We start from the raw sequence: 24270 nt of genomic DNA, 5'->3' as shown, positions 1-24270 counted from the left end.
TGTGGTCACACTTTCACTATTGAATTGTTATAGCATTACTGAAGTACTTGGACAACACATCATTATTTAGATAAATAAATATTTATTGGTTGCATATTCTTGCAAGCAGCTCTGGAGTACCTAAGAAGTGCCAGGTACTTTACATGAGTCACATACAGAGATGGCCAGAGGGCCTTGCAAAGATATTGCCATCTGTGAGCATCCTCGTACACAAAGCTTTTGAGTATTCCAGCAGCATAGATTACTGGAAGTGGAATCCTGGGCCAGGGCAAATTCATAGTTTACATTTGGTAGACACTCACAAATCACCTTTCTAAAAGGGCCGACGTACACTCTACAAGTATTTGAGCATGTCTTTTTTTTTTTTTTTTTTTTTTTTTGCCATACCTTCTCTTGGTCCCTGGTGAGGTTAAGCATCTTTTCTTACGTTTTTTGGTTCTTTGTAACTTTTCTTCTGTGAAACACGGTGGTTTAGAGCTTGGTGTCTGAAATCAGACTGTTAGGTGGATTCAAACTCTGTCTTTGCCACTCATGAGCTATGTGATCTTGAGCAAGTTATTTAACACTTCAGTACTCCCATTCCTCATGTGTAACATGAGGATAGTGTCATAGCTACTCTTTGGGGTTTTGCAGACTAAGTACTTAGACAGTGCCTGGCACAGGGTAAACTTGATGTAAGGGTTGGCTATTGTAATATTCGACCATGTCTTTTTGCCTGTTTTTCTCTCCTGGTGATGTTAAAGTGTGACCAGAGTTAAAGACTACCAGGCAGAAAACAACCTGTTTCTGTGGCTCTTGTTGTGTGTGTGTGTGTATATATATATATATATATATATATACAGGTAACAAGACTGAATCAACCTATTTCTGAAATGTCTTCTGGTTCCCATGTCATGATGTGCACTCAGATGAAAACATTTCACTTTCCTACCTGGATCACAGACAACTGTGTGTGCTGATGAGTGGAGGGTCATGTGAGTGCTTTGGCTCTCCTGGCATCTCTGGAATTCTGAGCTGTTGGAATTTGACCAGAGGATTCCCCAGAGTAAGTTTGCTCCAGGGAGTGACAGCTGCCCCTGTGCCTTGTTCAGGGCAAGCCTAGAGGTCCTTGAGCCTTTGCTCTGGCGGCCACCAGATGGAACTGCTGGAGCTCCAGGCTGTAGGAGGCCAGGTGTTCTGCGCTCTTACTTGCAGCGGACTGAGGGCTGTGGTTGTGGCTGCCTGAGCTATTGCTGCCATCGGGGAGATCACACGCCCACAAGGGGAATGCCTCAAGTGAATGAAAAAAAAAAATTAAAGGAAGAAAAGAAAAGCTGCTTCCTTTATAGGCCAACCTCACAGTTACGCAACACTGACTGTACATTTTCAGACTTTCCGTGCAAGTGAAGGTCACCTTAAGATAGATTGAAAAGCATGTATCATAGTCATAGGAAAGTTCAAGAGTGTGAAGGTGTCTGAGGCATTACTTGGTGGTGAATGTGTGTGTAGATTTCCTATAGTGAGACAGAGGCTTACATGGGCAACGGAAGGAAGTTGCTGCTGGGCCACCAGCAAGGCCAGCATGAGAACCACCGATGCTGTCCTTAATTGATGCCAAGAATTGTCCACTGTGTTAGCATTAATTCTCATACTAATACAGCAAGGAAGATATTATTAGCCTAATTTTATTGATGAGGAAATTAAAATCAGAAAGCTTAACTATAAGACCCATCAGCTAGAAAGCAACAAGGCACATTTTTGAAAACAGATCTTTCTGATGTCAAAGTTCACGTTCTGTCCACTGCCCAATGCATAGAGTTGCAGAATTTAGAATTCAAAGGGATTTTAGAATTCACAACTTCTCTGTGCCCAAGATCACAAAGTTTGTGGCAACCTTGGAAATAGAATCTTCATCTCTTATTTTTTGTTTGTTTTTGTTCTTTAGGGTTTTTCTTTTTTTTTTTTTTTTTTTTTTTTTTTTTTTTTTTGAGACAGTCTTGCTGTGTTGCCCAGGCTGGAGTGCAGTGGTGCGATCTCGGCTCGTTACAGCCTCCACCTTCCGGGTTCGAGTGATTCTACCTCAGTCTCCCGAGTAGCTGGGATTACAGCTGTGTGCCACCATGCCTGGCTAATTTTTGTATTTTTAGTAGAGACAAAGTTTCACTACATTGGCCAGGCTGGTCTGGAACTCCTGTCCTCAAGTGATCTGCCCACCTTGGCCTCCCAAAGTGCTAGGATTATAGGCGTGAGCCACTGAAACTGGCCAAGAATCTTCTACCTCTGATTCACATGCAGGCATACCCTGTTTTATTGCACTTTGTCTTATTGTGCTTTACAGATACTGTGTTTTTTAACAAATTGGAGATTTGTGGCAACCCTGCAATAAGCAAGCCTACTGGCATCATTTTTTCCAACAACATGTGCTCACTACATGTCTCTGTGTCACATTTTGGTAATTCTCACAACACTTCAAACTTTTCATTATTATTATATGTTCTGGTGATCTGCGATCAGTGATCTTTTATGTCACTATGTTACTATCGTAATTGTTTTGGACCACTACAAATCTTGCCTGTATAAAATGGTGAACTTAATTGATAAATATGGTGTGTGTTCTGACTGCTCCACCGACTGGCAGTTTTCCTACCTATCCTCCTCTCTTTGGGCCTCCTTATTTCCTGAAACACAAAAATATTGAAATTTGGCTAATTACTAGCCATATAGTAGCCTCTAAATGTTCAAGTGAAAGGAAATGTCGTGTGTCTCTCACTTGAAATCAAAAGCTAGAAATGATTAAGCTTAGTGAGGAAGGCATATTGAAAACCAAGATAAACCAAAAGCTAGGCCTTTTGTGCCACTTAGCCAGGTCACCAATGCAAAGGAAAAGTTCTTGAAGAAAATTAAAAATTATTCTCTAGTGAACACGTGAGTGATAAGAAAGCAAGACATCCTTATCGCTGATATGGACAAAGTTTTAATGGTCTGGGTAGAAGATCAGACCAGCCACAACATTTCGTTAAACCAAAGCCTAATCCAGAGCGAGGTCCTAACTCTCTTTAATTCTGCAAAGGCTGAGAGAGGTAAAAAAAAAAAACACTGCAGAAGAAGAGTTGGAAGCCAGCAGAGGTTGGTTCATGAGGTTTTAAGGAAAGAAGCCATCTCCATAACATAAACATGCAAGGTGAAGCAACAAGTGCAGATATAGAATCTGCAGAAGTTATCCAGAAGATCTAGGTAAGATCATTAATAAAAGTGGCTTCATTTGCCAACATATTTTCAATGTACACAAAATAGCCTTAGATTGGAAGTGGATGACAAGTAGGACTGTCATAGCTACAGAGGAGAAGTCAATGCCTGGCTTCAAAGCTTCAAAGGACAAGCTGACTCTCTTGTTAGGGGCTAACATAGCTGGTGACTTTAAGTTGAAGCAAAGCTTATTTACCATTCTGAAAATTTTAGGGCCGTTAAGAATTATACTAAATCTACTCTGCCTGTGCTCTATAAATGGAACAGCAAAACCTGGATGATGGCACATCTGTTTACAGCATGGTTTACTGAATATTTGAAGCCCACTATTGAGTCCTACTGCTCAGAAATAACGATTCTTTTCAAAATATTACTGCTCATTGACAATACACCTGGTCACCCAAGAGCTCTGATGGAAAAGTCCAAGGAGATGAATGTTGTTTTCATCTGTGATAATACAGCATCCATTCTGCAGCCCATGGATCAAGGAAAAATTTTGACTCTCAAACATTATTAGTTAAGAAATATATTTCATAAGGCTATAGCTGCCATATATAGTGATTTCTCTGATGGATCTAGGCAAAGTAAATTGAAAACCTTATGGAAAAGATTTTAGAAACTCTTACGAAGTGCTCTGGGGATAGCATAGTGAAAAATGGAGTCAAAGACACTGCCATCATGAAGCCAATAGTCTAGTAGGGAACATCATAATTAGATAAGTAATTACATGGCCAATTAATTCATCATAATTATGTTAAATGCAATGAAGGAACAAGGTAGGGTCTAGGAGCACAAACAGCGGAAAGGCCTGGACTCCCTAGAGGAAGCTGCATTTCATCTGAGACCCAAGAGACAGCATGAGTTAGCTGGTGACTGGAGCGAGAGGAGGGGACTCAGACAAAGGAAGCCCCATGTTCCAAGGCCGTGAGCCTGCCAGTTGCAGTATGGCAAAGGATTTGGACAAGGGCCTGAGAGGGTGTGAGGAGCTTGACTGGACAGCTTCAACCACGTAGACGTCCACCACAGAATTATTTATAAGAGTGAAAAACTAAAAGGATGAAACAAAACCAGATTCCTAAATGTCTAAAAATAAAGAATTGGTTAAATAAATTATGGTGCATCCATTCAAAAGAATGAAGAAATCTTACAAAACCTCCTGTATCATAGAAGACTATCTCATGATAAAGAAAGAAATGCATTATACAGTATATTGTTTCATGAACAAAAGTTACAAAACTGTATACACTGTGTAATCCTATTTTTATTCAAGAAGAATAGTATGTACAGGCACAGAAACACCTGGGAACAGATAAGCCAACATATTAACAGTGGTTACTTCTGGGTGGTAGGATGACACTTATCCCTTGCTTATCTACACTTTTACAATGACCTTACACACACACTGCCTATGGTGCTTTTGCAACAAGAATCTTTTCCTAAAAGGTGTACTATGTTGAAAGTTTGATGTAGGGTTGGAGCTCAGGGGCCCTTGGGTTGGGCAGATGGGTTTGGCTCTACCTATCATAACCCTGAAACCCTGCATACATTTTTGTGAGCCTGACTTGCCTATCTGCAAATGCATGGTGGTTGCTGTGAGGATTAAATGAAATAATCCCTGGAAAGTCTGTGCCTAACACAGAGTCTGGCCCATCAGTAATAGCTCCACAATGTTAACCAGTAATATTGAAAAGAAATACAACCATTGTCTACAGACGTTTACCCTAGAAGTGATTCTTCTGGCTACTCAGTTTTGTATTTAGGACTGTGTCAGAAGAAGACAGCTACACTCTACAACTGCAGGTTACTCACATTGAACCCATATGGACAGCAAAGAGGGTTGAGGACGAGGGCCCAGAAGCATGCTGGGGCTGAGCAGAAGGGTGCCTAGGGCAAACCATGAGACAGACAGATTCCCTCCATGGCCCACACCTTACTCCCCTCCCTCCCCTCTGTCACCCTCCCACCCTTTTCTCTCACCTTCCTCCCACCACTTCCTTGCTATTTTGGACTCTGAACTGTAAATTCCTTTGAGGTCAGAGGTTATACATTAGACAGCTGTCCATCAGTTCCCTCACATGAAGCATCTGTTACTGAACCTGGTTTACAGCTACCCTCTTGGCTGTTATAAGCAGAGGGACCTATTGGAGACTTCCGCATTGGATGGGGCATTAGAGGAGAGTGCTAGTGATGGGAATGGAAGGGAAATGCAGACATAAGAGATATTTAAAGGGAAAATGAAAGGTCTTGGTGAAGGAAGAAGAGAGCCCAAACTTTGCATCAAGCTTGCAATCCCAGCTCTAGTATTTTAAAGCTACTTTTAGCTTTATTCTCAGGCAAATTCTTTAACTTCTCTAAGCCTCTGTTTCCTCATTTGCAAAGGCAGACAATGTTGTCTACCACCTTGCTTGTTGTATTAAATGAGGTAAGGTGTGAAAATATCCAGCGTGGGACCTGGCATTCTATTTAGATCCATTTTCTTTTCCTCCCTCTGGGCTTTGAGAACATGGTTGCCAGAGGAATGGTGGACCGCTTCAGAGATGTAGGGAAGTAGCAAACCAGCTTATTTCATGGGTAAAGAAGACTTTGACTTGGGGCATGTTGACTTTGAGGTGCTGTGAAATCCATCTGGCAACTTAATGAGGGATAGGTACCATAGGTAACCCACCTTCATAACTTATACCCATTGTTATGGGAGGATTAGAAGGAGATGATGGCTTAGAAGGTGTGATGGTTAATACTGAGTGGCAACTTGATTGGATTGAAGGATACAAAGTATTGATCCTGGGTGTGTCTGTCAGGGTGTTGCCAAAGGAGACTGACATTTGAGTCAGTGAGGGGGAAGTTGCCAGCATGCTGTGTAGGCTGTCTTGCAAGTAAACTCAGGTGGATACAGGGCAGGACATCCACAATCCACCACTATGGCCTTATCACAGTCTTTTTCACCTCTTTTCTTCTTATTTCTGTTAGCTCCTTGAAGGCAAGCCCCAAGGAAAGCATATGGCACTGTGCCTTACACCTAACAGGTGTTCTGTCAACAAATCGATGATTGTCCATTTGCCTATGAAGACAGAGAAAAGGGAGAAAGATTAGATTCAATAACTGGAGTTCCTTGTTTAAAGCCCAAAACTGGGCTGGCTGAGCTGGCTGCTGTGAAACTCAGCTATTTGGCCAAAGCCGCACGCTTCTAATCTAGATTATTTTCATGACACAGATATTACCTAGAAGTTCAGAGAGATGAAGAGACAGCATGTTCTCAGGAAAAAATCAAAAAACAAAAACAAAAAAACCCTGAGTTTGAGAAAAAGTGGGAGAGGATTTAATGAAGGCACTTACATGTTGGACTGCAGCCTCCCATGAGTGGAGCGGCATGAATTGCCCTGGGAGGCCTTTGGCAGGCCTTCCTTAAGACAGGGCACTGGCCCATCCAGTCACACAATATTTATGCTCTTTAGACTTTAGAAGTACTTTTTGTAGTCAAAAGTGCTTCCACCCTCGATTTGCTGTGGATAATGATTGCTAACTAAATAAAATAAAGCTAAAAGCTTATTCTGCAGGTGTGAACCCCTGCAGAAAACTATACTAGAACCTGACTGCTATGGACTGAATTGTGTCCCCCCAGAATTCATATATTGAAGTCTTAACCCCCAATATGACTGTATTTGTAGCAAGGGCCTATACAGAGCTAATTAAGATTAAGTGAGGTTATAAGGTGGGGCCCTTATACAACACAATTAATGTCCTTATAAAAAGAGGAAGGGAGACCTCTCTCCATCAAGGGAGGACACAGAAAGGATACAGATTCCTGAAAGCCAGGAAGAGAGCTCTCAGCAGAAACTGAACTGGCCAGCACCTTGACCTTGAACTTCCCAGGCTCCAGAACTGTGAGAGAATAAATTTCGGTTGTTTAAGCTGCTCAGTTGATGATATTTGGTTATGGCAGCCCCAGCTAATACGCTCATTCTAGCCCCATCCCAGCGGCCCATGCTGAAGTCCCAGAAGCAGTGTTAGCAAAATGAATCTTATACTAGAGCAGGGCTTTCTCATCTAAAAGTTTTATGATATTTTTCATCACAGCTAAGAGGGAGAATTTGGCCAAGAATTGTTATGTCCATCCCAGAATCAGTGAGCCAAGTTCCCCTAGCATGTAGCCCAATGCCTGGCTCATAGTATAAGCTCGAGAAGTGTTTGGTGGCTGTAACTTTGGAACATCCCAAGTCTAGATTGGAGGTATCTTACCTCCTTTTCCTGGGCTCTTCAGCACTGCCTTTTCTCTAATGTCACTTAATAGGTGCTAAGAAAGTGCCTCTCAAAGCTACCTACAATTATAATCTGGGTTCAAATTCCTAACTGAGTGATCTTGGGCGAGTTAAAAGTCTTGGTGTGGGCTCCTCCAGAAAAGTTCAGATCCAAGTAGGTTATTTGGGAGTGACAGGAAACACTAGTGTGGTGGTAGGAAGAAGACAGGGAAAGAAAGGCAGATGATGGAGTTGCATTGTCAAGAAAGCCGCCACTGTGGACCACTGAAGCTTGTCCCATGGGGGACTGTGGAAGCCAGCATAGAGCACATGCCTCAGAATCAAATCCCATCCTGCCACCAGAGGGCAAGGGAGCCAGGGCATTTATACACCAACTCCTGCCAATTATTTGGTGATAGCTGCTCCTAGAGGAAATCTATTCCCCAATACACCCGGCTTGCTGCGTGCAAGAACACACCAGACTCCAGAGGCCAGTGGAAGCTCTCGGGCCGAGATCCTGCATTTGGAAGATGAACTGGTAGGTGCTGAAATGATGAGAGCCAAAAAGATGTGGGTGGGGCACACACAGCATCTGCCATCTATAAAAGGAAGTCTAGTACCCTATTCCATTAAATGAGTTTGTAGTTGTAACACACTTGGAACAGTCTATGGTATATAAATGCTGTAAGCGTGTGTGGCTGACTGTATTTTTCATATGGGGACACAGTAATTTTCTGGTCCCATGTGCTCTGCTAGAACCTTACCACTCTCTATTCTGGGTGGAGTCTGTTTCCTCTCCCCTTGGACCCAGAGGGACTTTGTGACTTCCCTGATGCACAGTTTGTTGCAGAAGTGAAGCTGCTGGTTTCTACGGCTAGGTCATGTAAGCTGATAAGGACTCGCCTGCTTTTGTCTCTCTCTCTCTCTCTCTCTCTTTCTCTCTCTCTCTCTGTGTGTGTGTGTGTGTGTGTGTGTGTAGAGAGAGATACCCGAGATAGATAAAACACACACACACACACACACCCTTGGGAGTCCTATTCCTGAAGCCACCATGCTTCAGAGATCACATGAAGAGACAATGTAGGAATAGAGAAGTCCAAGAAGCCTCAGCTGTCGAAGTCCCCAGTGAAGTGTCACCTTGGGTATAAATGTGTATACATTTAGTGATGATACCTTTGATATGACCCTAGCCACAGCCACCTAATGACTGCAACCACCAGAGAGAACCTGAGCTACATCTGCCCAGTTACTCTCAACCCGAATTCCTGATCCACAGAAACCTGGAGAGATAATAAATAATGATTGTTATTCTAAGATGCTACATTTTGAGATGACTTCTTATGTAGCCATAGTAACTGGAACAGTGCCTGATAAGTAAAATAAATATAATCTCACCTCCTCAACTTATAGGCCCTTCTCAGATATGAAATGAAATCTTCATATTCTAGATTCCACATTTAAGCAGGTGAGTCTAGCTCAAGCTAATGTTCTAACAATCAGGTCTTGACAAGATTAGACTTTGCAATATGCAGAGGGTTTAGTTCTGGACTGGACATTGTGGTGCTTCCTCAGTGTTCATTTTGATCATCTTCCATTCAAGGTTGCCCTGGATATCTGGTCACTCATCCCTGCCTCCAGCAGGAGGCCCAGAATGGTCCAAGCCATTAGGAAAATTCAAGCGTCTTGCCACAGTGATTGGACCACACAAGTGAAGCATAGCCAGTCAGTGGTTGGCTTTCCCCTAGGACTGGTTAGGAACGGAATAATCAGCACCACATCTGGGACTGTTGCTGAAGAATCTAGGGCATAAAGGCATTCTTTCTCCGGGAAGTGCTGGAGTCAGACATGCATGCCGGAACCACTGCAATGATTTTGCTACCATGAGGGAAACCAGCCTGAGGATGGAATCAACACACAAAAGAGGCAAGACGAAGAGAATTACAGAGAAAGGAATCTAGAGCCTTGATAAAATCATGCTTCAATCCCAGAGTACATCTACATTTTCAGGTATGGGAGCCAAGATGTTGCTTTCATTGTTTAAACCGTCTTAATATGGATATACTATTACTTGGAACCAAATGCATCATAATTAATTCTGGTACCAACACATCAGATATTGTCACAAAGCCTAATCCACTCCTGTTTTGCAGAGTTAGAAAAAAGGATCAATGTGTAATCTATATAAACCTTTTCCAGCACTTTCTTTGGATATTTTTGTATGAAACCTTGAGTTTTGCCAAGAAAATAACTACCATTTTCCTGGCTATATCTTTGATATATATGTGCATACATTTAGTGAGTGTATTAATTTCCTAGGGGCTACTGTAAACAAAGTACCACAAATTGGGTGGCTTAGAACAACAGAAGTTTATTAGCTCACTGTTTTGGAGACCGGAAGTCCGAGATCAAGGTGTCCACAAGACCATGCTCCCTCTGAAAGCTCAGGGAAGGATCTGTTCCAGGGCTCCCTGAGCTCCCAGTAGCCTCAGGCATTCCTTGGTTGGTTGATGGGTGTGTTCTCCATGTCTCTATGCATGTCTTCCCTCTATGTGTCCGTCTCTGTGTCCAAATTTTCTCTTTTCACAGTACACGAGTCATATTGGCTTAGGGCCTATTGTAACACCCCTAGTTTAACTTGATTACTTTTTTAACATCCCTGTTACCAAACATGGCCACATTCTGAGGTACTGGGGGTTAGAATTTTAGTAATATCTTTTGCCGGGGGAGAGGAGGATGCAATTCAGCTCACGACAGTACGGTAGAGGAAGTGGACAAGGAGGGTGTACATGAGGAGGAGAAGACATCAAATACAGGAACGTTAAAAAAAAATCTTACCAATCACACAGTTTTGGAGTTGTCCAAGTGTAAGAAGGCCGATATTCCTGCTTTGACTTGTAGAGACTGGGGTTCCTGACTGAAGACACTTTCTCTGCAGAGATACGGGGATAGAGATGAACACAGAGCCTGTGTTGCCTCTTTTTTCTAGCCTAGATGTTTTCCTTACAACAATTTCTGTTTTGTTGGGTGGTTTCTTTCTTTCTTTCTTTCTTTTTTTTTTTTTGAGGGAATACACACAAAGCTTTGACTTATATTATTCTCATTGCATCCAACTGAATGAAATTTATGAAGCCTCTTGCACAATGTATTCATTGTTTGGGTTGGGATAATTGAAGTGTCAGGAATATTTGCTTATTGAAAACAACTCAGGACGGCCCTGTTCACCCAACTGGACCAGGGCCACAATGCATGCCAAATTCTGGACAGCTGTGTCCTATTGTCTTTTATAGCAGGGGCACCTTCCCAGGTAGATTAATTTCACACCTGGGACAGAGCAGTGGGTTAAGAATTAGAGGGCATTATTTCTAGTGTGGACTTCACAATTCACTCACTGTGTGACTTTGAATAAATCATTTAATGTCTCTGGACTTCAGAGTTTAATGGACATAAATAACATGGTGTTTTCTACCTCATAGGGATACTATGTAGCTCAAAAAGGAGAATCTATATGAAACACTTTAGAAATCATAATATGCCATCCAAATGTGTATCATTTACAATAAAAATTAATCATGTCTGGGATCTAATTAAACTAAAGAGTTTCTGCACAGCAAAAGAAACTACCATCAGAGTGAACAGGCAACCTACAGAATGGGAGAAAATTTTTGCAATCTACTCATCTGACAAAGGGCTAATATCCAGAATCTACAAAGAACTCAAACAAATTTACAAGAAAAAAACAAACAACCCCATCAAAAAGTGGGCAAAGGATATGAACAGACATTTTTCAAAAGAAGACATTCATACAGCCAACAGACACATGAAAAAATGCTCATCATCACTCACCATCAAAGAAATGCAAATCAAAACCACAATGAGATACCATCTCACACCAATTAGAATGGCAATCATTAAAAAGTCAGGAAACAACAGGTGCTGGAGAGGATGTGGAGAAATAGGAACACTTTTACACTGTTGGTGGGATTGTAAACTAGTTCAACCATTATGGAAAACAGTATGGCAATTCCTCAAGGATCTAGAACTAGATGTACCATATGACCCAGCCATCCCACTACTGGGTATATACCCAAAGGATTATAAATCATGCTGCTATAAAGACACATGCACATGCATGTTTATTGCGGCACTATTCACAATAGCAAAGACTTGGAATCAACCCAAATGTCCATCTGTGACAGACTGGATTAAGAAAATGTGGCACATATACACCATGGAATATTATGCAGCCATAAAAAAGGATGAGTTTGCGTCCTTTGTAGGGACATGGATGCAGCCGGAAACCATCATTCTTAGCAAACTATCACAAGAACAGAAAACCAAACACCGCATGTTCTCACTCATAGGTGGGAACTGAACAATGACATCACTTGGACCCGGGAAGGGGAACATCACACATCGGGGCCTATCATGGGGAGGGGGGGGGAGGGATTGCATTGGGAGTTATACCTGATATAAATGATGAATTGATGGGTGCTGACGAGTTGATGGGTGCAGCACACCAACATGGCACAAGTATACATATGTAACAAACCTGCACGTTATGCACATGTACCCTAGAACTTAAAGTATAATAACAAAAAAAAAATTTGCCTAAAAAAAAAAAATCATGTCTACTTCTGCTCAAAGTAGAACTTTGAACTAGGGAAGAAAATGAGCCAATGTTCTCATTATTCTCCATTTTCTCCCCAAGATCCATCCTCTACACTTTTCTGACCTGCTCTGTACCTTGGAAGACTGAGCACTGCAGATTGCACAGGCTAGACTTCATTGTCTTGTGGCTTCTGGGTGGTTTGGCTAATGAGAAGTGCTTATAGGAAATAGGGAGGTGGGAGGAGAGAAACATTGGGGTATTTATTCGTTTTACTCTTCTGGGCAGTAGCTGTGTTCTCCTATAGGCACCACTCTGATTGGGCAACTGGTTCTACCCCTTTGGCCCTCTTTAGGCTTCAAGTAACTCCATTCCCTCTGCTCCCCTTCGGGATGAGGAGGATGACAGTGTATGAATGTGGCTGGTCCTCGGTGCCTGACTCTGCAAATGGCCTCTGCATCAAATCTCTTCAACACTTTGAATGCGCCGTCTAGTTCTCAAGGGACCCTGACACAGGCAGCATCATGACCACGATGTGGGCGATAGCTCAACTCTTTCTGAGGGAATCCTCTCTCTCTTTGGGAATGGTCTGAGTTTTCTCTTTTCTTTAGCCATTGAGCAGGTCTGCAATGTGATGTTTCTCTTGTAGAAACAAGCACCAGTGCATCAGGAAGAGCTATAAGGACTGGAGGTCTTCACTGTCTTGAAGCTCCCTGACTTGTATTGCTGTGCCATTAGAATGCGATTTGGACACACGTGTCTTGCATAGTATTACGCCCTTACTATTTACCGAATGAATATATAAATATGGGAAACACATCAACTTATCCGAACTGCTGATCATGAGCAATTCGAAGGTTTCATTAGGTTTCCCAGGAGACCAGGCCTCTGTTCTTTCTCTGGTACCTCCTGCCCCTTCCTATATTCAGGCATTTTCTGAGTTCAGTCTGCCCTTCTCTGGAGGTTACCCCCAATCTTTGGTCTGCCCTCATCTCTTGCTTGTGCCTTCAGGGCTCCTCAGTGACTCTCCACGTGGAACACAGCCTCTTTTCTCTTTCCCACACCCCAGCCCTGGCTTTCCTATTTCTGTTCATGCTGCCCAGGCTTGGAATTCCAGCTCATCTCTCACACCTTTAGCCACTCCTTATGTGCAAGCAGGCACCAAGAGCATTGCTTTCTCCCTTCCCACGAGTCCCTGCAGCCTTCCCTGCACTCTGTGTCCCATTACTGGACCTCTCTTTAGTTCTGAGTTTCTGTGACAGGATGTCCAGTCAGCCTTCCTGCCTACAGTCTCTCCTCAATCCTCTACAGACAATAGACTTCTGCCACCTCCGTTTTCCTAAAACTTGGCTTCCATTGTGCCCCTTCTCTCTATGAAAACCTTCAGTGACCCTGCTGTCCACCATACAAAGTCTGAACTCCTGACCCTGACATTCAAAGCCCTGCACAGTCTACTTCTTGGCCTACTTACTACCTTACAAGCCCACTCTCCTCTCGCTGCTACTCTGTGACTATATCAGGGGCTTTCCAGCCTCCACTGCCCCAGAAATGCTGCCCTCCTCCCTCCTGGTGTGAACCTTGCCTATTCTTCCAAGCTGAACCCCAATGCCACTTGCTCTCTGAAATCTTCCTTGACCACTACAAGTGACAGTGAGGCTTCTTTTCTTTCAACCCCTCTTCCTTTTCTTTCAAGTTCCGGGACATATTTGCTGAACTGAACTTCGGCTCCTAAGAATGTTGTTTGCATTAGCCATCTGAGACTTTTAGCTCCCTGACTTGTATTGCTGTGCCATTAGAATGCGATTTGGACACATGTGTCTTGCATAGTATTAGGCCCTTACTATTTACCGAATGAATATATAAATATGGGAAACACATCAACTTATCCGAACTGCTGATCATTAAGAGATTAGACACAGCTGGGCGCGGTGGCTCAAGCCTGTAATCCCAGCACTTTGGGAGGCCGAGACGGGAGGATCACGAGGTCAGGAGATCGAGACCATCCTGGCTAACACGGTGAAACCTCGTCTCTACTAAAAATACAAAAAAAAAAAAAACTAGCCGGGCGAGGTGGCGGGCGCCTGTAGTCCCAGCTACTCCGGAGGCTGAGGCAGGAGAATGGCGTAAACCCGGGAGGTGGAGCTTGCAGTGAGCTGAGATCCGGCCACTGCACTCCAGCCCGAGCGACAGAGCAAGACTCCATCTCAAAAAAAAAAAAAAAAAAAAGAGATTAGACACATATATGTATTTTTGCAAGCTCATAGGTCCCTGACACTAAAGTCATACATCTACTCAGGTAGGCTTTGGGTCTAAAAAGGAACAGGGATGATGATGACAAACAATAAAATATCTACCACTTCCTGAATACCTGCTGTGTGCCAGTGCTTCACATGTAAAATCTCTTTTAATCTTTTAAACCAACTTATATTAGTATTATTACTAACTGTACTTTATGAACCAGGAAATGGAAGCTCAGAGTGACTAAGCAAATATATCTAGTAGGGGGCAAGGCTGAATTTAAACCTGAGTCTAAGAATGCTCAAGTCTGTTCCATCAACCAATCAGCAGGCAGCTTTTAGAAGTATCCTGCAGGAGTCCCCGGGAGTGTGGAGTATTTAGTGTGTAATGCATATGTGGCACTTGTCTACCTCATCTTCCTTCCAGTGAGGGCAGGAATCCTATCCTGCTGCTGTCTGTATCTTCACAGTGATGCCTACGACTTGGCTTTGCATATAATCAGCACTCACTAATGATTTATTAGTTGATTTTCAGCTCTCCTCCACTTTATACTTGAATTTCAAGTGTTTTTTTTTTTTTTTTTTTTTTGAGACAGGGTCTTGCTCTGTCACCCAGGCTGGAGTGCAGTTGTGCGATCATGGCTCATTAGAGCCTCGAACTCCCAGGCTCAAGTGATCTTCTCACCTGAGCCTTCTGAGTAGCTGGGACTATAAGCATGTGCCACCATGACTGACTCAAGTGGTTTTTTTGTTTGTTTGTTTGTTTCTCAAAGGATCTGGCCAGGATTGCACTATAGGTTTCAATGGGAATTCTCTTTCCACCTACCAATACCATAAAATCTTTAGTTAATGTAATTATTTGTCTCTAGAGGTCTCCCCTTGAAGGGGCTTGGTACTGTGTCAACTTAGCTAAGTTGGAAATATTTCCCAGAACTCTCTTCCCTGTATCATTGTAGATTAGGACTGACCACAAGAGAAATTTGCATGAGACTGGGAAGGCAGAAGGGAAGGAAGCAGTAGCCAGTCTTTGTGGATTGGTGTAGGTATCAGGCAGACCCCATAGCTCATGCTGACCTAATGTCTCATCCTCTTGGCATGGAGCAGTGCCTGGGCCTGCAACTCCTTCAGTTCCTACCCAATCTCCTCCTTCAGATTCTTGAGTTGCAAACTTACTGTGTGTGCAGTCTCATGGAGAAAGTGTTGGCTTCTGCAGGTTCCCCACATTGTCAAAATTGGAGGCAATAAGAGGCATAGGTGGGGTCAATTCTGTCCTCATTGTTCTGAAGCAGGAGAATAGGTCCTGGAGGCAGGAAATGGAAGGCCAATTCATGCTGACTTCCTAGAACTAAATCAAATGGAAAACCCCAACTTTCCATGCCCAAGTAACAAAAGGACCAGATGCTACTCCCTTTGTACTGCCCCCCGCTGTCCTTCTGCATGGCAGATGAAAAATTGAAAGTAGCTCTGATAGTTCCCTCCTGCAATCAGTCAGACTGGTCATGGGCCAAGTCTTCATTTGCATAGGGTGTAACTTTGTAACTTCACTTCAGCCTCTGATTGGTCACTTTCTACAACAAATCAGACTGGTTGCAGGCCACTACTTCATTTACATAGGGTGTACACCTAGTAACCAATGAGAAAACTCTAGAGGGTATTTAAAGGTCAGAAAAATCTGTAACCAGGTTCTTGAGCTGCTTGCTCAGGCCAGCTCCTACCTTGTGGAGTGTGCATTCATTTTCAATAAATTGCTTTTGTTGCTTAATTCTTTCCTTGCTTTGTGCATTTTGTCCATTTTTTTCATTCGAGATGCCAAGAACCTGGACACCCTCCACTGGTGACAGTTCTTGTTTTTCTCACGCTTCCAGTTAATGTTGCTCTCCTCACATTAGATGCAGCCTTCTTTCCTGATTACCAGAGCTGCCCAGCTACAGCAGCTTTAGGCCCCCACCAGGTACAGAAGCAGCTTGCCATCACCCCCTTCACCAGCTCCCACAATCGTGCTCATCTTAATAACAAATCCCTTGTTCCGTATCACTCATAGTGGCCCTGCTTCTCCGATTGAATCCTAGTGGATTCATCCCTCTTCCCTGAGTCCCCAGGATATGGTGTCTCTGGTCACATGGCCACCTCAAAGAAATGTGTTTATGGTAATTGGGCAAAGTCACTGTTAAAGCAGGAGGAAACCCTAGAATCGGCAAGCTTCTCACTCTTACCCTTTCCCTCCCCACAAGGCTATGCTGTTTTCCAAGGCAGGGGCTAGATCCATCTGTCTTATAGTGAAACCCAACTTAAGACACTTCAGTATTATTCAAGTCTCTACCTGCCTCACTCAGCACACCTGGGCTGAACTCAGCTCTGATGTCACTGCGTTTGGAGGTTGTATAGCCACTTTTTTTTTTTTTTTTTTTTTTGAGACAGAGTCTCGCTTTGTCGTCCAGGGTGAAGTGCGGTGGCGCCATCTCAGCTCACTGCAAGCTCCGCCTCCTGGGTTCACGCCATTCCCCAGCCTCAGCCCCTCAAGTAGCTGGGACTACAGGTGCCCGCCACCTCGCCCGGCTAATTTTTTTTTTTTTTTTTTATGTTTAGTAGAGACAGGTTTCAGCGTGTTAGCCAGGATGGTCTCGATCTCCTGACCTCGCTATCTGCCCTCCTCAGCTTCCCAAAGTGCTGGGATTTGTGTAGCCACCTTTGACCTTTAGTGGTTGCTCTCAGATATCACTGGCATCCAGGGCACCTGCGCATGGAGGTGGACTTGTAGTTAATCACAGGTGGACTAGAGTACGAGGTTGCCTAAGGGGCTGTGTCCCAGAGGCTCTGAAGACTGCTGTTCAAAGGGATCTGCTTTTAACCAGGTGTTTGAAAATCTAAATGTCACCATTAATAAGCCATCCCTGTGGATTACTCTTCCTGGTGTCTGTTATTAAAAAGCCATACACCTTTGATAAAAGAATCATTTGCAGAGTGTAGTAGAAAGAATGTGGTTTCTGGAATCAGGTGGCTCTGAAATCAATCTACTTCTGCCGTTTAAAATAGCTATGAGGCCGCAATAAAATAATTATTTAACCTCTTCATGCTGCAATTTCCTCACCTATTAAAATGAGGATAATAATATCCAATTTGATATCCAAGAAAACAAATGTGAAAGTATCTAACCCAATGCTTGTCACATAGGTGACCCTGAATGAATGTTAACATTTACTCCTGACTTCCTTTCCTTGAACTAAATAATGCCTTGGAATTCCTAGCAAGGCCCTGAATGGACATCAGTTGCTGTTGCTTTCTCATCACAGCTGGGATCTAGTGGGTGAGAGGGTGAGGGTCTACTGTGAGTATGTATGTGTGTTTCAGTAGGACGGGGAGAGAGAGAGAGCGCACGCGCACGGATTAGAGTTAATAGCTAGTTTTAGAAGAGAGATTAGGTTATCAGAAAAGGATTTCGAAAAGCTAGCTTATTTCCATCCACCTTTCTCCATTTTTGTTTCCGCTATCTTAATTCAAGTTGCCTTCTCCTTCCTGGATTACTTCAATAGTCTTATCTGGTTCTTCTGACTGTTCTAATCTCTTTTTAGTTTATTCTCTTCTTGGAAGCCAGTGATCTCTTTTAAATGTAAATCAGATCTTACTTAACCCTCTGACCCTTTCTATTATACTTGGCATTCGTCTAAACCCTAATCATGGCCTGGAAAGTGCGCTATAGCTTGGCCCCTGTCTACCTTCCTCCCTCAGCCTTCTCTCCCTCCTTCCCTCCCACTCAGTAACTTTTATTTACACTAGAATTCTCCCAGCTCCTTGGGCCAGTCAGCTCAAGACCTTTACTCATGCTTCTCTCTCTCGCTCGCTTTCTGTCTCTCTCTCTCTCACACACACACATACACACTCACACACTTCCACTTCCATGTGTTCCCATTATACTTAATTCTGCTGGCTGACTCCTACCCAACCTTCACATCTTTATTCAAATGTGATTTCTTCAGAGATTTTCCAGACTTCCCAAACAAAAGTAGGCTTCCTTCTTGTTCTTTCTTGTAAAACATCTCGTGTGTGTCTTGTATATTTTTCTTCTTATAGTCTCTATCACATTTCGAAGTGATAGAATTGTGTGTGTTGTTTTCTTTCTGAAGTGTTGCTTCTCCTATTGAGTGAGTCCACGACAGTCCCATTTTCCCATTGTGTTGTCACCAGCCAGCCCACTGCCCGGCACAGTAGTCTCAATAGTGCTGGTTAATGTTGAACAAACACAGTGTCACCCTGGGACAAGTCTATCTGTATGGGATTCAGATTTTCTCTCCTTACAAAGGAGCCACAATTCTTAAATTTGAGTCTTATAAAAGCCACCTAGAAAACCACACATCCTGTTTACCTCTATATTTAATTTTTTGTTTCCTACTTTTTCATTTTTAAATTGAGGCATAATTTGCATAGAGTAACATGTACAAGTATTAAGTGTGCAGATGGTGAGTTTTTCATACATACACACCCATGGAATCATTATTCCAATCAAGATATAGAATAGTCCAGCATCCAGTAGGCTGCTTCATGTCTTTGCAATTCTATAACCTCTACCTGCACACTAGATAAGGTAACCACTACTCTGATCTCCTTCTCTGTGGATTAGTTTTGTCTGCTTCAAAATCTTATGTCAATGGAATCATACAGTGCATATATTTTGGTGTCTGGCTTCTTTGGCTCAACATGTTTTGGGATTAATTCAAGTTGCTGTATGTAGCTACTGGTTTTTTAAAAAAATTATTGAATTGCTGAGTAGTCTTTCATTGAATGTTTAATTTCCCCATTTGACTATTGCTGGACATTCAGTTGATTCAAGTTTGGGCAATTATGGACATTCTTGCATATGTCTTTTGGTGGATGTGTCTTTGAGTTTAGAAGTAAGAGTGGAATTGGTGGGTCTATACATCTTTAAGCCAGGCTCTTTTGTCTTCTGCTTCAGCCTTCACAAAAATCCTGGCACAGCTCAGCCACAATTTTCCAATGTGATAAGGCAGAGGTGGTTATCTACATCATAGCACGCTTTTTACCTGCAAGAATCCTTCATATGGATAAGTTCATTTCATGGGTTTCTGTCAAGGTCATTTAACTGTTTGATGCTGAGTCTGTGGTCATGATAGTGTCCCAGAAAATGTCACAGGATCTTTAGGGTGTCACTTTGCCAGCTGGAAACCTGTGTGGTCAGTGGAACCTTTGCCCAAGTTATCCTCGGGACCCCTGGGCTCATTCCACCCACTTGGCCCAGCAGGCTGCACTCAGCTCTAGCTACTGGCCAGATTCCACGCCTACCAAGGGGGAGCCATGTGCGGAGTGGTGAGGGATGTGTGAATTTGAACAGGTTCTGGCCACTGCACATAGCCCGGCATGCCGGCTGCAATGGGGAGGCCAACTCCAGGCGCTGGCTCTGTGCGAGGCTGATGGTGGACCAGGCGTATTGCAAGCAACTTCCATTGTGGGCACCAAGAAACGCGGTGGTGCCCAGAAGCTTGGAGACACCAGTAACCACAGAGCCCTAAAGAAGGTGTCACAACACTGGCCTGAGGAGCCCCTACGTCTGAACTCCTTGAAGGGCCACAGCTCTTCTCTCGTCATGGAGAGTGGGGGTTGTGTTTTAACCATTTGTATTATAGCTCTTTCAGTCCCACCATTTGATAGGTCCCAAGATTTTGTCTTGTGTCCAGGAAGAATGGAGTGCCTGGACAACTGGAAGGTGAGAAAGGTGGAGAGGAGCTTCATTGAGTGACAGAACAGCTCTCAGGAGACACAGAGTGGGTAACTCCTTTCCACAGACAGGTCGTCCTGGCAGGTGTCCAGCTCTCACTGGAGAGGAGACCCATGGTGGGTAGCTCCTACGTGCAGGCAGGTCATCCTGAAGTGTCAAGGAGACCGGAAGTGGGTAGCTCCTTCCCACAGCTGTTAGTCCTGACTTCTGTCTGAGTCTGGCTGAGTCCAGGGTTTTAATTGGCTCAGAAGGGGGGAAGTGTGTGCTGACTGGTTCATGCGCAGCCATGGGCAAGCCTGGAAAAAGCACCATAAGATCTCACTCTGGGCCTCCGACTGCACCCGGAACTGGCAGCCTGGTCCCCAGGCTTCAGGCTGTCCCTGGCTTGAAGGTGGAGTTTCACTAGAGACCTGCCCCTTTCTGGCCAGGAACCTGCCTGCCTCTCACCATCAACATGCTATCCATGATGCCTTGGCTGTTTGTGCCAAGGGGCGCAGGCCTGTGCTGAGCCACCTTCAGCACCCCCAGCCTCCCTCTGGCACTGTTGGTGCCCAAATTCCGGAGGGGGCCGAGGTAGGGGATGGGGTGCGGGTCTGGCATGTCAGTGCTGCCCTGAGCACCCCCACCCTTCCAGGTTGCGACAGTGCATGAGCTTGGACACAACTTTGCTCCAAAATCAGAGCTGGTGCCAAGAGTGGGGAGAGACCAGGGAGCAGCAGCAGACATTTCCTAGCCTGCAGGGGCAAGGGGGGCTTCCTGGTCCCAAGAGAAGGGGGATGCCTGGGTCCAGAGCTGCGGCTGGTCGCTGCAGGGGCGCCCGAGAACACAGGGCTCCCTCCCCACCAACTCGGTGGGAGGCAGGACTCCCTCCTGTTCCTGGCCTGGGTAGCTCCGCAGAGCATGCAGCCCTGGCTGCACCTCCCCTGCTGCAGCTGGCATCCCCCCAGCGGCCGCTCCAGATGAGCTGCTGCACCATCAATAGGCCACAACAATTTAAAATCATAATCTGAAGGGCTCCTGCCATTGGAGCTTCATCAGACACCATGATAAATTATCTCTAAAGTAGTAATCTGAGCCAGTAAGAAAACATTATTCTATTCATTTAAATCACTGAATTACAGACACATTTCATGGGAATGTTTTTCTAATTACAATGATCCTAAGATAATTGCTTTGGCCATTTCTATGAAACGCTGTAGCTATTCCTGATGTATTATTTATTCATTGGTTTATTGCCAGGAGTAATATTGACTGTTTGCTGTATCCCTGTCATGGGACGCTTTCTGCCATAACTGTGTAGTAATTTTTTGCCCTGTCTACAGGAACACATAGGGTTAATAAGCTGTGGCCATTAGACAACATTCACCAAATTCTGGGTGCCCTTTCCCCAAAAGGTAAGTTACACTAAAGGAAGAAAGGTATAATCTCTGCAAATTCCCTTGCTAAAAATCTCCTTCTCTAGAAAGGATATTTACTTGTTGTTTTCATGTTTCTCCTTCCAAAGAATTTACAAACATTTCCCTTAATTTCCTGCATGAGACCAGAAAATTTCAGCTTTTGTCCCAGGCAAGGGAATAACCATATTTAGAACATCTTTCCCATTTGAGGCAGTGGGCCACTTCTCCCCTAGACCACAGAGGGCCCACCTCTCTGTCTGCTCTTAAGAATTCAAGAGGTTTATCAGCCTGGGAGGCTGGGACCACCCAGATGGAGATGAAGTGAACTTTCAGCAGAAAGAGGGAAGCACCTGGAAAATTCTGCTTTGAGTGGAAATGCAGAGACAACCACATGTTTTGGACACCCACTTCTCAGTGTCCTGGAGTCCTAAGACATCCTTCTCATTGTGATGAAAAGTACCCCACCAAAAGGGAAATACCACCCAAATTTGGCTAAATCCTGAAACAGAATTAAATGACCACATTGAATTCTCATGACAAGTCTTTGAGGAAGATGTCATCATCATCCCCAATTAAAAATTTTATTTTTTTACTTTTATTTTATTTTATTTTTGAGATGGGATCCTGCTGCATCACCCAGTCTGGAGTGCAGTGGCACAATCTCAGCTCACTGCAACCTCGGCCTACTGTGTTCAAGTGATTCTCCTACCTCAGCCTCCCAAGTAGCTGAGACTACAGGCATGTGCCACCACACCCAGCTAATTTTTGTATTTTTAGTAGAGAAGGGGTTTCACCACGTTGGCCAGGCTGATCTTGAAATCCTGACCTCAAGTGATCTGCCCACTTCGGCCTCCCAAACTGCTGGGATTACAGGCCTGAGCCAATGCACCTGGCCCCAATTCAAAATTTTAAACTGAGGCTCAGAGAGGCTGAGTATCCTGACTAAGGTCACATAGCTTCTAGGTGATAGAATGGGGATTCAAACCCAGGGAGCCCAACTCCAGCCTGAGGGACTGAGAAAGAGTGAGCTCCAATTCAGGGTGTCATCTTCCCATCCTCCACTCCACCTTTTTAAGCCTCATCTGAAAATATCATGCAAGATCACCTTTACCGCACAGAGGAGAGGAAGAAACAAATAAATATGGGGGAGGAGGAAATGGAAAATAGAACTCCCACTGGGGTCTGGCTATTAACGTGTCTGCCCCATTCCGATACTTGAATAGGTCTGGTTCTGAGTCTGCTACTGAAAGGAACCAAAAATGACCTTGAATTGAAACTCCTGCATAGGGAGGTGCTGTGATGAACTCGGAGAGAGCACAGCACGACTCTGCAAGTGCATTCAGCACAACGTCATGGTTGCTTTCAGTCGGCCAGGGGAATGCTGATGAGGTGGTTTCCAGATTTGATGAATTACCTGACTGCCAATGCCAAACTCGGGTTTTCCTCTCTGCAGGGTGGAGAGGCTGGAAGGCGAGATGGTCTTTCCAAGGGGGAGCCTGTTTCATCAGTGGCTTCTATAGATGTGTTGACTTTGTGGAAGAACCCCAGTTAACAGGAACATAGGGAGGGGTTTTCTTCAGTAAGTACCAATGTCAGCCAATCCCTTACCTCTGTGATCTCATCTCCCATTGTTTTCTCTGCTTTCTCTGCCTCAGCCACACTGGCTTTTTACTGTCCCTGGAACATGCCAGGCACAGTCCTGCCTCAGGGCCTTTGCATGTGCTCTTTCTGCTGCCTGGAACCTTTCCCCCAGATACTCCCATGGCTCGCTTCCTCTCCTCTCATGCCTTTCCTCAAATGTCCTCTTCTGAGTGAGACCTTCCCTAGTGACCTGTTCTAGCAAAAATTGCATTGTGAACTCCACCTCCCTCAACACGCACACATACATTCCCACTCCCCTTCTGGCTTAGTTTTCTTGTTAGCACACTCTACCTTATGGTCTCCTACGCATAATACTGACTTACCTTGTTTTTGACTGTCTCCGTTAGCTGAAGGTAAGCTCCATGGAGGCAAAGATTTTAATCCATTTGGTTCCTCTCTATATTCTAGCACCTAGAAAAATAAGTAACTAGCGCTCAATAACAACATGTTGATCCGTGCACGGTGGCTCACGCCTGTAATCCCAGCACTTTGGGAGGCCAAGGTGGGTGGATCACCTGAGGTCAGGCATTTGAGACCAGCCTGGCAAACATGGTGAAACTCCATCTCTACTAAAATTAGCCGGGCGCACACCTGTAATCTCACCTACTCGGGAGGCTGAGGCAGGAGAATTCCTTGAACCTGGGAGGTGGAGGTTGCAGTGAGCCAAGACCATGCCACTGCACTCCAGTCTGGACAACAAGAGTGAGACTCTGTCTTGAAAAAAAAAATGTTGAATGCACAAATGAATGAATTTATTAATCCTAGCCCTGCCATTTAATAACCAGACAGGCTGTAGAGAGTTAGTTAACTTCCTTTCTAAGCCTCATTTCTGCAACTGTAAATTTAGAATGAGAATTCCTGTTATCCTTGTGAGCTGTGCTTTTTCAATAGGATTACAAAAGGACACACCCAGCACAGTACTCACATGGACTCAGTAAGAGTTGGCTTAATGATTTACATTGTGAGTTCAATGAAAGAATTACCAATAATAGTGACAAGCGTTTGTAGAGTATTTCTATGAGCCAGGCACTATTCTAAGCATGTATGTTTATTAACCCATTTAATCTTTGCAACATCCTGAAATGTATGTGCTGTTATCATCACCATCCTAGCTTTAAAAATAAAGAAACTGCAGGGGTAACTTTCTCAAGGCCACATGACTAATAAATCATAGAGCCTGGATCTGAACTCAAGCCTCTCT

At 44.0% G+C, this 24270-nt stretch overlaps 1 pseudogene; it reads right to left on the bottom strand.

The window, feature by feature from the left end:
- Positions 1–6188: 6188 nt before the first annotated feature.
- LOC104655731 lies at positions 6189–23479 on the bottom strand (annotated as a pseudogene).
- Between the last annotated feature and the right edge of the window lie 791 nt (positions 23480–24270).

This window comes from Rhinopithecus roxellana, chromosome 11 (assembly GCF_007565055.1).
Source record: "Rhinopithecus roxellana isolate Shanxi Qingling chromosome 11, ASM756505v1, whole genome shotgun sequence".
In the NCBI taxonomy this organism is placed as follows: domain Eukaryota; kingdom Metazoa; phylum Chordata; class Mammalia; order Primates; family Cercopithecidae; genus Rhinopithecus; species Rhinopithecus roxellana.
The sequence above is the reverse complement of the archived record's forward strand: the minus strand, read 5'-3'. Positions and strand labels throughout refer to the sequence as shown.